Source organism: Haemaphysalis longicornis, unplaced genomic scaffold, assembly GCF_048455015.1.
Source record: "Haemaphysalis longicornis isolate Haplotype H1 unplaced genomic scaffold, Haemaphysalis longicornis Haplotype H1 scaffold_2, whole genome shotgun sequence".
NCBI lineage: Eukaryota > Metazoa > Arthropoda > Arachnida > Ixodida > Ixodidae > Haemaphysalis > Haemaphysalis longicornis.
Window position 1 is genome coordinate 191,233,479 of NW_027526295.1, and position 10,563 is coordinate 191,244,041.

The window sequence follows — 10,563 nt, forward strand, 5'->3', positions numbered from 1 at the left end:
CGTAATTTCATTTTCGAATCTGGTCCCGTGTTTTCCCACTGTTGTACGAGTGCAGCAAAAGGTGTCAAGGTCGTTATCGAGATTAGTGTGTTGCTGACCAAGCCTACCATTGGCTTGAGCATCTACCACGCTTATCAATTAGGGAGCGATGCCATCACCACACTACGGTCTTTTGCATTATTTGCAATGTTTTCCCTAATGTCACAAGCAATGAGAGATGAGTTGTTTATCATATAATCGTTTATTTGCAAGCACAGCACAACAAATTTGTTGCCAAATGAAAGCAAGGACAGCTTTAAAAGGTCGGATATCTCAGTTTGAACAAAACATTTTTTAGATTTTTAGGTCCCTTTGATAAAACAACTATGTAGTTGGCTTTAAGAATGGCAGAGATAATTCATCTGTTCACATGTTTTTATGGTAGCTGATTGTTTTTTCGGACTCCAAAAATTAGGGCTTGCTGGATATTCCGGACTTTCCAAAGGAATCGCCACTTGTCCCGTAGGAATAATATTGTGAACAACAGATATTTTGGACAAAATAAAGCCAAAAGTTTAATTTCCCGCGACAGAGCCACGGTGCGGCTCCAGGACGGCGCTGTTTTGAATTCTAAGCCACCTGGCTCAATGTTACTAGATCTATCTTGTGACGGTGTCCTGGCTTGCTTCGGGTCAGATGATCTTGGAGGCCAGAAAGCGACTCATGCCGTGCGCGGCAGTGGGAGGAGCCAGATGACTTTCGCCAATTGGGAGGTGCGCACCGTATGGCGGGAGCTTCAAAGTGTTCGGGGTTGCTGGCTGGTTCCGCCAGAAACAGTTGGGCTTACCACCACAGAAAATGTTATGGGCAAAGCCCCTTAAGGGCTCGGGCTGTTGGCGTCTTATGTCGTCGTCTCAACCGTCGTTTCATGTAGTCACGGTACTAAAACACCGGGACACTCGTGTAATGAAATGGGCCGGATCACACGAAACGGAGGGAACGCTCTTGGTGGGGATGAGGAAATGACATTGTATTTACAGACTGGACAGCACAGAGGGTTGAAGCAATGACAAAGGGAATTCACAAAGCGTTAGGGGAAACTCAGATGATAAAACAGCCCACGCGGCCCGCTCCAGCGCCCGCAACTACAAAGTCCGCGCACCGTCCCCGCGTAAACGTCCCGGGGCAGGAAACGCTCACATCGGTTGTATGGGACGCGGGTGCCGACGTCGCCCTCGTAGCGGTGTCTGCGTCGTTGAGGTTGGCTGCCCAGGTTCCGTAGCCAGAAGACTTTCCGCCGGGTCCGCTGACGGCCTTTCTCCCGCCTCGAGCCCGGTCACGCGCTGTTCGGAACGCCGGAGCCCGGTCGACGGTGGCCCGTGCTGGCGACGATGTCCCGGGCCTTGGCGGCGACGCCCGGAACCGTAGCAGAGACTCGCGACGGCCTCGCCTCACTGTGGCGCCTAGACCAGACGTCTCGCCCTGAGGTCGCACAGAGCCGTGCCCCGTTCAGTCCGCCTCGTTCCCTGGCTGGGGTCTCGCTCTCTGCGCCCGTGCCTCGTTCACCTCTTCTTCTAACTCATCAGCAGGCGCTTGGCCTTGAGCTTCGGCTTTTTCGCGTAGAATGTGGCGTCATTCTCCTTCGCGGGTATGTTCCATCACAACTCGTTTACGCCTTGCGCCAGAAGGCTTCGGGCCTCAAAGACACCACACTTTTACAGCAAAGCTGTATACCTCTACCCCCCAATGGTTTCATCTCCGTTGGCAAAAACGCCAAGGCACCAAGAATACACTTATACACTGCATGCTTTGCCCCTCCCCAGGTTTCACGTTAGTGGAGATGGCCCAGGATTTTAGTACGCATTTTTGTTCATAAAGAGGAAACGTTCTAACGCAAGGCGTTGGAAAACAAGTGTCCGGGTGTTCTCTTTTTGTTTGTCTGCCTTGCTTCTTTTGGTTACCTTGGCTGTCTTTGATTCTCCACTGTTCTTTTCATATTTCTTTGTTAGCCTTCTTCCTTCGCCACGGTTTCCATGCTTTTCATGTATATATGTCCCTAAAAACTTTAGCTGTCCACCTTCGTTGATCCGTTGCTGTCTTCGTCCCCTCAAAACATATTTTACTCTGGCTTCTCGAACTTCGAATGACGCCCAGCCCATATCTCCCTGCACTGCTTCTTTAGTTGCTTAACCATGCGCCCCTAAGGCAAACAGCCTACAGTTCTCTAGTTCTCTTTTCTGGTTCAATGGGGTCCTGAAACGAGGACGCCACTCTGCTAATTTATTGTTCATAAAGACGTTCATCCTCTCTATCTCGCTCCGATAGAAAATGGGCTACTCAAACTCGGTGGAGCAAAAGTTGTTGGTGGTGTTCCTGTGGCCCATATCACGAGAGGGATTGGTCAAAAATCGGGAGCTTCGAGGCACTGATGCACCCGCTTCCCAAAATTCACAAAATTGTGAACTGCAAAAGTAAAATTGGACACGTCAAGACGTAATTCGCGGTATTAGGCGGAGAAATGAAAGCGGAGAAAGGGGTTTGATTGATTGATTTTGAGGTTTAAAGCGCCGAAGCCACGCCTGGACTATGAGGCGCACTCTGGTGGATGGCTCCGGATTAATTTTGACTTCCGGGGGATCTAGTGTGCGCTGAAACCTCGACACAGGCGTTTTCATTTTTCGCCTCCATCAGAAAAGCAGCCACCGTGTCCGGGATCGACCCCACGTCCTTGGGCTCAGCAGAGGTAAGAAAGAGACGCAAACTCGGTGTAGTAAAGAAGAAGCCATTCGAAGTAATTCGCGTCACCAGACGAAGAAATGAATGTGAAGAAAGATAAGCAAATACGATGCAGCAGTAAATCAGTTGCTAGTAAGTAACGGCAGGCTTTCGCCTTCATCAAAGGACGTAAACAGGCTTAATTAGATGACTCGAAGACTTTGTTTTTGTTTTTAGTTTCAATCATTCCTTACGACGTCTACAGTCACACACTCAAAAAACTATTAATTGGCTTAGCGTCGCCAATTACGCATCTTTGTGCACATAAAAGGCGGTACATTTTTCGGTTGAGCACTCAAGAAATTTTTATCGTCTGGGCAGAGTAGAAGTGCAAAAAGGGTAAAGTGATGACTCGTACTTACCACTTACCAAGTGGAAATAAATGCCAGAACATCCATGGGTAACGCAACCGACGCACATTGATTAGCGTGGTTTGCGAGCGAGGTATTTACCTCTACAAGCTGAGTTGAGCAGACGACATTACGTTGGGCAATGGATGATCACCACAGTCACGTGATATCTCGCTTGTTCGCAAAATAGGCTTGAGTTAGGTGTTTCACAACCTTGCAATTTAAATGTAATTTTTGTAACAACTTCGAGGTTGTATGAGTTTTCTTGGTATATATTATTGTTTTACTCGAAAGTAAACTACTTGCATCATGTGACTTCCTGAACGCAAGTTATTTCAGACCGGAAGTAGCAACCAAAATTTTATGCCGAATACAACGAAACGCGGGTCGCGGTGAGGCCGTGACACTCGGTCAGTGTGGTATGCCTGCATTGTTATCTCACTGGTCTTTTACGGTGATGCGTAAGTGGTGAGGTGATACATGTGTTGGTGCTTTTCTCCTTACCTGTGCACAACTAAGCGATTATGTATAAGTTCATGTAGGCTGTTCATTATTGAATGGGGTAGATTTTGGTCCCCTGTGAAACAGAAGCTACTCTTCGTTACATCGTGGTGCTCTTTCCAAGCGTACGTACGTTTGGTAGCTCCCGCAGTCCAGTTTTTTTTTTATGAGCGCTTTCCTAAGTGGCACGTATGATGTTTTACGGTGCACTTTTCGCTCACATTATCAGCTTTTTTCCCGTATGAACCTCACTTGCGTTTCAGCGAGCGGTTAGAAGCGCTCACTGGAGCTACCCGCATCGCACAGGTGGTCTCCGCGGCTGCATCAGCGCGCCTGTGGCCCGCGAGGCGCGTTTTTGCGTGCAGAAAACGCCCCATGCGGTTCACGTTGATGCCCGCAAAGACGATTAAGCTCTAACAAACAGAAACAGTCCACTAGCCGTGTATGCACGCCACGTTTGCGTTTGCAGGAACTGCTTCACACAGTTAACACCTCATTTTAACCACGAATTTCAATGTAACAAAGTAAATTACGAGTTTTATCGACTTTGTTGCATCAAGGTTCAACTGCATATATAAGGGATGTACGGGCAGGATAACACTTCAAAAGTAAAGTGATAAATTCCCCATCCAAAAGGGAGTAAGGCTGGAAGACACTATTTCGCCAATACTGTTCACAGCATGTTTGGAGGAGTATTCAGAAAGCTTGACTGGGGAAACAGGATTACGGATAAACGAAAAACACCTAAGTCATTTCAGGTTTGCAGAAGACATAGTATTGCTGAGTGAGACTGCAGAACACCTGCAAAAAATGCAAGAGAAACTGCAGTCAAAAAGCATGGCCATGGGACTAAAAATAAATATGAATAAATCTAGAGTAATGAGGAATAAGCATGCCAAGAACGTCTTCAGCTTAGGAAACGAAACGCTAGAAGAAGCAGCAGAATATAACTACCTCGTGCAGGTGGTTAATGCCGAGTCCAACCCTGAGAAAGAAATCCGGCGCAGACTAGGTATGGGTTGGGGACACGGAGCAAGAATAAGATAGCAGGTGAAACGAGGCTTCCTAACGCAGCCAGATGATGTCACAAGTGCTCATCATAAGTTGAGCTAGTGGCATCTGCCGTGGGTGAAGAAACTGCACGGCCGCCGCAATCGGCATTTCACTGTGCAGCCATGGAATGAATTGTGACCACTATCATTTCGTCCATCAGGTGCCGCTACCCTCTCCTTCGCCGCCAAAGCTACGAAGCTTTGCAGTCCGCCTTGGTTTTCATTGTGACATTATCTGGTCGCTCGCTCGCGCTTGCCACAATGAACGTTTCACCTCCTATACATCTTGCTCCGTGGTAGGGGAGCACTCGGCAAGCACTTCTAAGTAATGAAAAGTCACTCTGTCAGTCGAAAGAAAAAATTCACGCATCTCCACGAAGTGAATCATGACGAGTGGTCGAAGCACTGGGGATCATTCTTACCATAAATCACCCATGGCATTGCCCACTCGCGCATGTAAATGAGTGACGTGTGTGTACAGTATGTACAATTCCAACCCAATCCAATCCGATACAATTCAATTAATCCAATCCAATCCAATCCAATGCTCCTCGCGCATGCGCAACACTGTGTACATGGACCCCAAGGGACAAGCCACGGACAAAGTGAGGTCCTACGGTGCTTCGCCCCTAAAATCTGCAACCAGTGCATACTGCCGGCGATGACATACGGAGCTGAAACTTGGCACCTTACTAAACAACTAGAAAGCAAACTTAGGTCGGTTCAACGGGGCATGGAACGAAAAATGTTAGGAGTAACGCTGAGGGACAAGAAACGAGCTTCCTGGGTCAGGGAACAAACTGGAATTGACGGTATCATAGTTCAAGTGAAAAAAAATTGCCTCCATCTCCCCGCGAGGGAACCCTGGTGTGATGCGGCGCATCTGGGGGTTCAATTGGCGTTTCCATTGGGTTGAAGGAGAGGAGACCGCAGAGGAGAGTCGCACATGCGCGCACATGCGCACCGGAGGAGCTGTTAATGCAGCGTTAACGCAGCGAAGCGCGCGCCAACCAAGCACGCCAGCTGTCGTTATGCTAATGCGCCGGAGTGAGAGTGTTGCACACAGCTGTGGGAGAGATGAACGGAGGAGAGTCGCACATGCGCAGGTGGCGTGCGGACGGACGCCGACGACGCAGGAGGGACATGCCTCAGAGCAAGAGATGCGCCGCATCTAAAAAAGAAATGGACTCAGGCTGGCCATGTAGTGAGTCGAACCGACAACTGGTGGACAATTAGGGTAACAGTTAATACCTAGAGATGGGTCTAGAAGGGGAAGACGAATAACACAATGGAGGAATGAAATACGGAATTTCGGTGGCCAACAGTGGACTGGTGCAGGGCAAGAGTTGTTAGAAATTAATGGGAGAGGCCTGAGGAGGCCGTTGATGATTATGATAACGATGATGCAAAAATCGTAATATCTAAAAAGGTTAACAAAAACCGGGAAAATATGCATAATCCATTAGCAACTCACTTTTATTAAGCAACATGGAAGTAGCGGGTCAGTTTGTGCTGCAGCTTCTTCTTTTCGATGTCGAGGAGTAAATTCTTAATAAACGTAAAAAAAAAAAAAAAAAGCTGCCAGTATTTTTCGCGTTATGGGACACTGTTTTGCACGACAATCCGTGTCATGCCTTAAATCAGTGAACCCAGCCGCGAGACGCTTGGACGTCTTCAATGTCCAAGAAGAGCGGGATGATGTCAACCTTTTCAGGTTGGACTAACCCATCGAGGTTCACAATTGCCGCTCTAACTTCGTGGAAGCATGTGAGCAGGACACCGTCCATGTGCTCATGCTTCACACCTCGCAATTGTGCCGAAAACTTGCAGCTTCTTTCGAAGTTAGTCTTTGACACTGGCAAACCGAGCTCGCATGCCAAGCCCACACACTTCCTCTTCAGGTTCTTTCCAAATTTGCGTACAATTTCTACTTTTTCTTTTAAAACTGAGCACCTAGCGTTTCCTCAACATTGTCACAAACCTGGCACCACCATCAAACACGGCAACGAGGCACCCAGAAGAGAAGAAAAAAAAGCAGCACCACCGAACAATGTAACAAGGCAGAAAGAGAACAAAGAACAGCGTAAAAAGCATGGAGCAGTGCTAGAAGTCGGGAAGAGAATTCGCTGCCGCCGAGAGTATTGCGCACTTTTTTTTATTATAATACGTTTCGCTAGATGGCTGCAACGCCTTATGATCATTGGACGGAGTGGCCATGCCTGGCAGCGATGATTCCGCAGCAAAACCGGCGCTGCCATGGCCTCAGCGACCCTGCAACGTGCAGATCGTGGCTTTTTAGAATGCAGTTTGAGATAGCATTGCAAAAACTAAACAAGCTTTCTATACACATAGGCGAAGATCCGCTTTCCCGGTTGTATCATCCAATTTTCGGCAAAAATTTGATCGTATTAAACGCACGAAAATGCATTATTTCTGAGAAACGTTGGCCGGGAATGTAAAGATAAAATTTATTAGCCCAAAAAACGTATTATGCCGAATCATATCAATGAGATTCCACTGTATAGTATTCCTTTACGCACTCGAAATAAGCCATTGTAGGAGGGCAGCAATATTCTCTCATTCAATCCTCTGTTGCGTGTCCCCGTTTCTGGGCCGATTTCTTCACAAGTTTGCGATACCACAACACATGAAAGCAGGTCGGCCTTGCTTGTTCAAGGGGTCCTGAAGTACCTTCCGCCTTCGCCATGGAGCATATAGGGGTGGAGCATAAAGTGTTTGCATCCGAAAAGAGTGTTCAGTGGTTGCAGTTCAGTGCTCTAACTTGCATCATTAGTGCAGTGAGGGCTGTGGGCTGCGTTGGCGCTTGGCAACTCCTCAATGCTGTGTTTATTGTCATAGGGGTTTACACTTCCGTTTTAACAGAATGGAGGAGGAGGAGGAGCAAAGCTTTATTAACAATGAAGTCGAGCGAGTTCGTGGACGGCGTCCTCAGTCCAGGACTCCGTTGGTGCGGCCTGCCATTTTCACCCTTTCAGCAAGCCAAAGCTGCTTACTGAGGTCCGAGCTGGCAAGCTCACTCTCCCTGGCACTGCCTGTGAGTTGCATTAGGGATTGGATCAAGGTCTGGGTTTGACTGACATGCCCAAACAGTATGGTAGAGCGTCGCTGTGCTGCGCCAGTGTCTGCACAGGGGGTAGTGTAATGTGCGGTGGATGGTGTGTCTGGAAAGATTCTGGTAATCCCTCTCCTGTGCCTATTTTAAACCTCATGATTCATCATGGCATGTTTTTGGATCCCGGAGCAAAGATCTCTGCTATTGGTCAAAATTTTTTGTGTACTGTTCACAAAGCAACATCATCATGTGCTCACTGTATGCTGGTTCTTCTGTCAAAGCCATCTTCTATTGCAAGCCTTCATACGGTGGCAGTTTGTTTTATATATTGACAAAGACTTTGACAACCATAGTGATGAGATTTAGTTGAAACAAAGCATCAAAACTTCGCCACTGCAATGGCAGACTGGTGCTTTGAATGATAAATAACTGAACAGTTGATGCTGTAAACAGCGTAAAATGGATAAGCATGCCACTGGCAATGGTAATTATGTAAAAGTAGCGGCCTTGATGGAACCACGTCACATTGAACTGATTGCACTAACACAGCGATCTTGCCTTAACAGAAATGAGCAAAGAAAGCTGGCCAATAGCCGAGGTCATGGTGGGGATTCGAAACAGACTCGGAAAACAGCTCACTAACTCTGCAGTGTAATAGAGAGCTTTCTGCCACTCACAAAAAAATTGACATTTAGCTGAAGTATCCTCAAGCACATAACGTTGCAATTGTGGGGCTGTATTGTCATGTTCGAAACGTTTCAGGATAGTTGTAAGCAATAAAAAGTACAAACGTCGGTTTTTGCAGACATGAGAATAATGTGTGGCAACATTTGCTCGGTAGCTCTCTGATGACCGTTAGTAAAATGTGCTATTGCCTCACTTGCTTTAAAGCCTAACTCCTTAAAAGACCATGAAATGAGAGATTAATTGATTGTAGGGTTTAACGCTCCGACGCAACGCAGGCGATGAGGCGCGCTGTAGTGGAGGGCTCCGGATTAATTTTGACCACCTGGGATCTTTAACAAGCGCCGAAATCTCGCACACACGGGCGTTTTTGCTTTTCGCCTCTATCAGAAAAGCGGCCGCCACGGCCGGGAATCGAACCTGCGACCTCGTGCTCAGCAGCGCAACGCCTTAGCCACTGAGCCACTGCGGCGGGTGAAATGAGAGAAGGGAAATATGAGAAATAAGTTCTGCTGCTTTGCCCGATAGTTTAAAGGGGTCATTTTAAGTTAAAATTTTGCTTCTCCCACCAAATCGTGTGTTTTAACGACATCTGCAATGACATCATAAGAACGGTCTTCGAGCAAAGTTGGGTGTGAAATGGAGCCTCGTTGACCATTAGTCAACCTAGATGCATACTGCGGCGGGCCTACTGCAGCGTGCCATTTTCTGCCTTTGCTTGGTTTTTGACCGTATTTGTACGTGGCTTGTTTTTGTTCAAGGAGAAAATAATCGTTTTTTGGTCCCGTAAGACGCCGTCACTTACGCCAATTGGCCAGTGTCGTCTGAGACAACCTCAAAGAGCCGCAGTGCTCTGCAGCTAAAATAAGCATAGTGCGTGCAGTCCCAACAGCAGTACACATCGGTACTTCTATGTTTACATGTGCTTTCGTAACTTCCACTATTTGTCCTACCATTCTCACTGCTACAAAAAAAAATGTGCCCTAAATTTAAGCGCAAACAGCTCGTTCGGCAAGCTTATAAGCCCTGCCAATTTGCACTTGCTTTTGCCGGCCTCAGCCAATCGCAGAGCTGGCGCATACCTGACATCATAGGTTTGGTTGCGGGAAATGAGGTAATGGGTCGCATGGCCATTTCCTTTTTTCCTAATTATATAGCTTATTTGAGTTATGTTTACGTTAAGAATGGTGTCGGTACGACCGAACTCCTGTTTTGTCTGCATTGCCCCTTTTAACACTAGGACACAAATTTAGAGGGTCGTTCACATAATGTGACCCACGTACGGTTTGTACACGGAAGAATGCAACCGGTTAATGTTTTCGAGAGCTTAGTTTGTTTTAATTTAGGATTGCAATAATGGCTTTGCAGTTTGGGAAATTAGTTAGAAGATGCAAGATGTCATGAAGCCACTATTCTGCATCACAAGAGTTTCAGTGTGACTTGTTTACACAACATTCTCCCCTTGGTAAATTTTAGGGACAGCCAGTTCTCCCACCTGCCCAGAGAATAGTCACTAGGCACTCGCCTTGTGCCTCTTCTCATTCCGATTACAACTCTACGTTGCTCTGTACTCGTTGCCACAATTTGTATGCCGCCGGTCATGCCTTCTTATCCTGGGAACATTTCCATCTCGTTTTTATCTATGTTGTGCATGCTATCTCTGTACTTCGTCACCCCTTCAAGTGGACATGCAGTGTATGGCCGTGGCCTACATTTGGGAGCAACAATGTGACAATGGTTTCGAATGTTGGAATAGACGTTAACAGGTCCCTTAATTCCACGCTAACTTGTCTGTTACTTGCCAAATTCAGTGACGGTAGTTCAAACGGCTAGTTGCACGCGCTGAAGCCATTGGAAGTACAAATGTGTGGTGCCGTATTGCCAAGTTCCAATTGGAAAATACTATACAATGTCGCAAGGTCTGCATCAGGGAGGTCCAGGTGCAAATTCTAGCAGTCTCGTAGAGAGCAGTTGTAGCTGAAGGGGTTTTTGTGGTACCACTTGTGAAATCCCTTTCTCCTCCTGCTTTGGCTTGCCAACAGCGTCTTGCTACTTCCAGAACATACGCTGTGCTGTTGTGGGAAAAGCTCGCTAGCTCAAGAGCAGTCTTTTCCAGCGGCCTGTTGTGAAAGTGACCCACCTCTGCGGC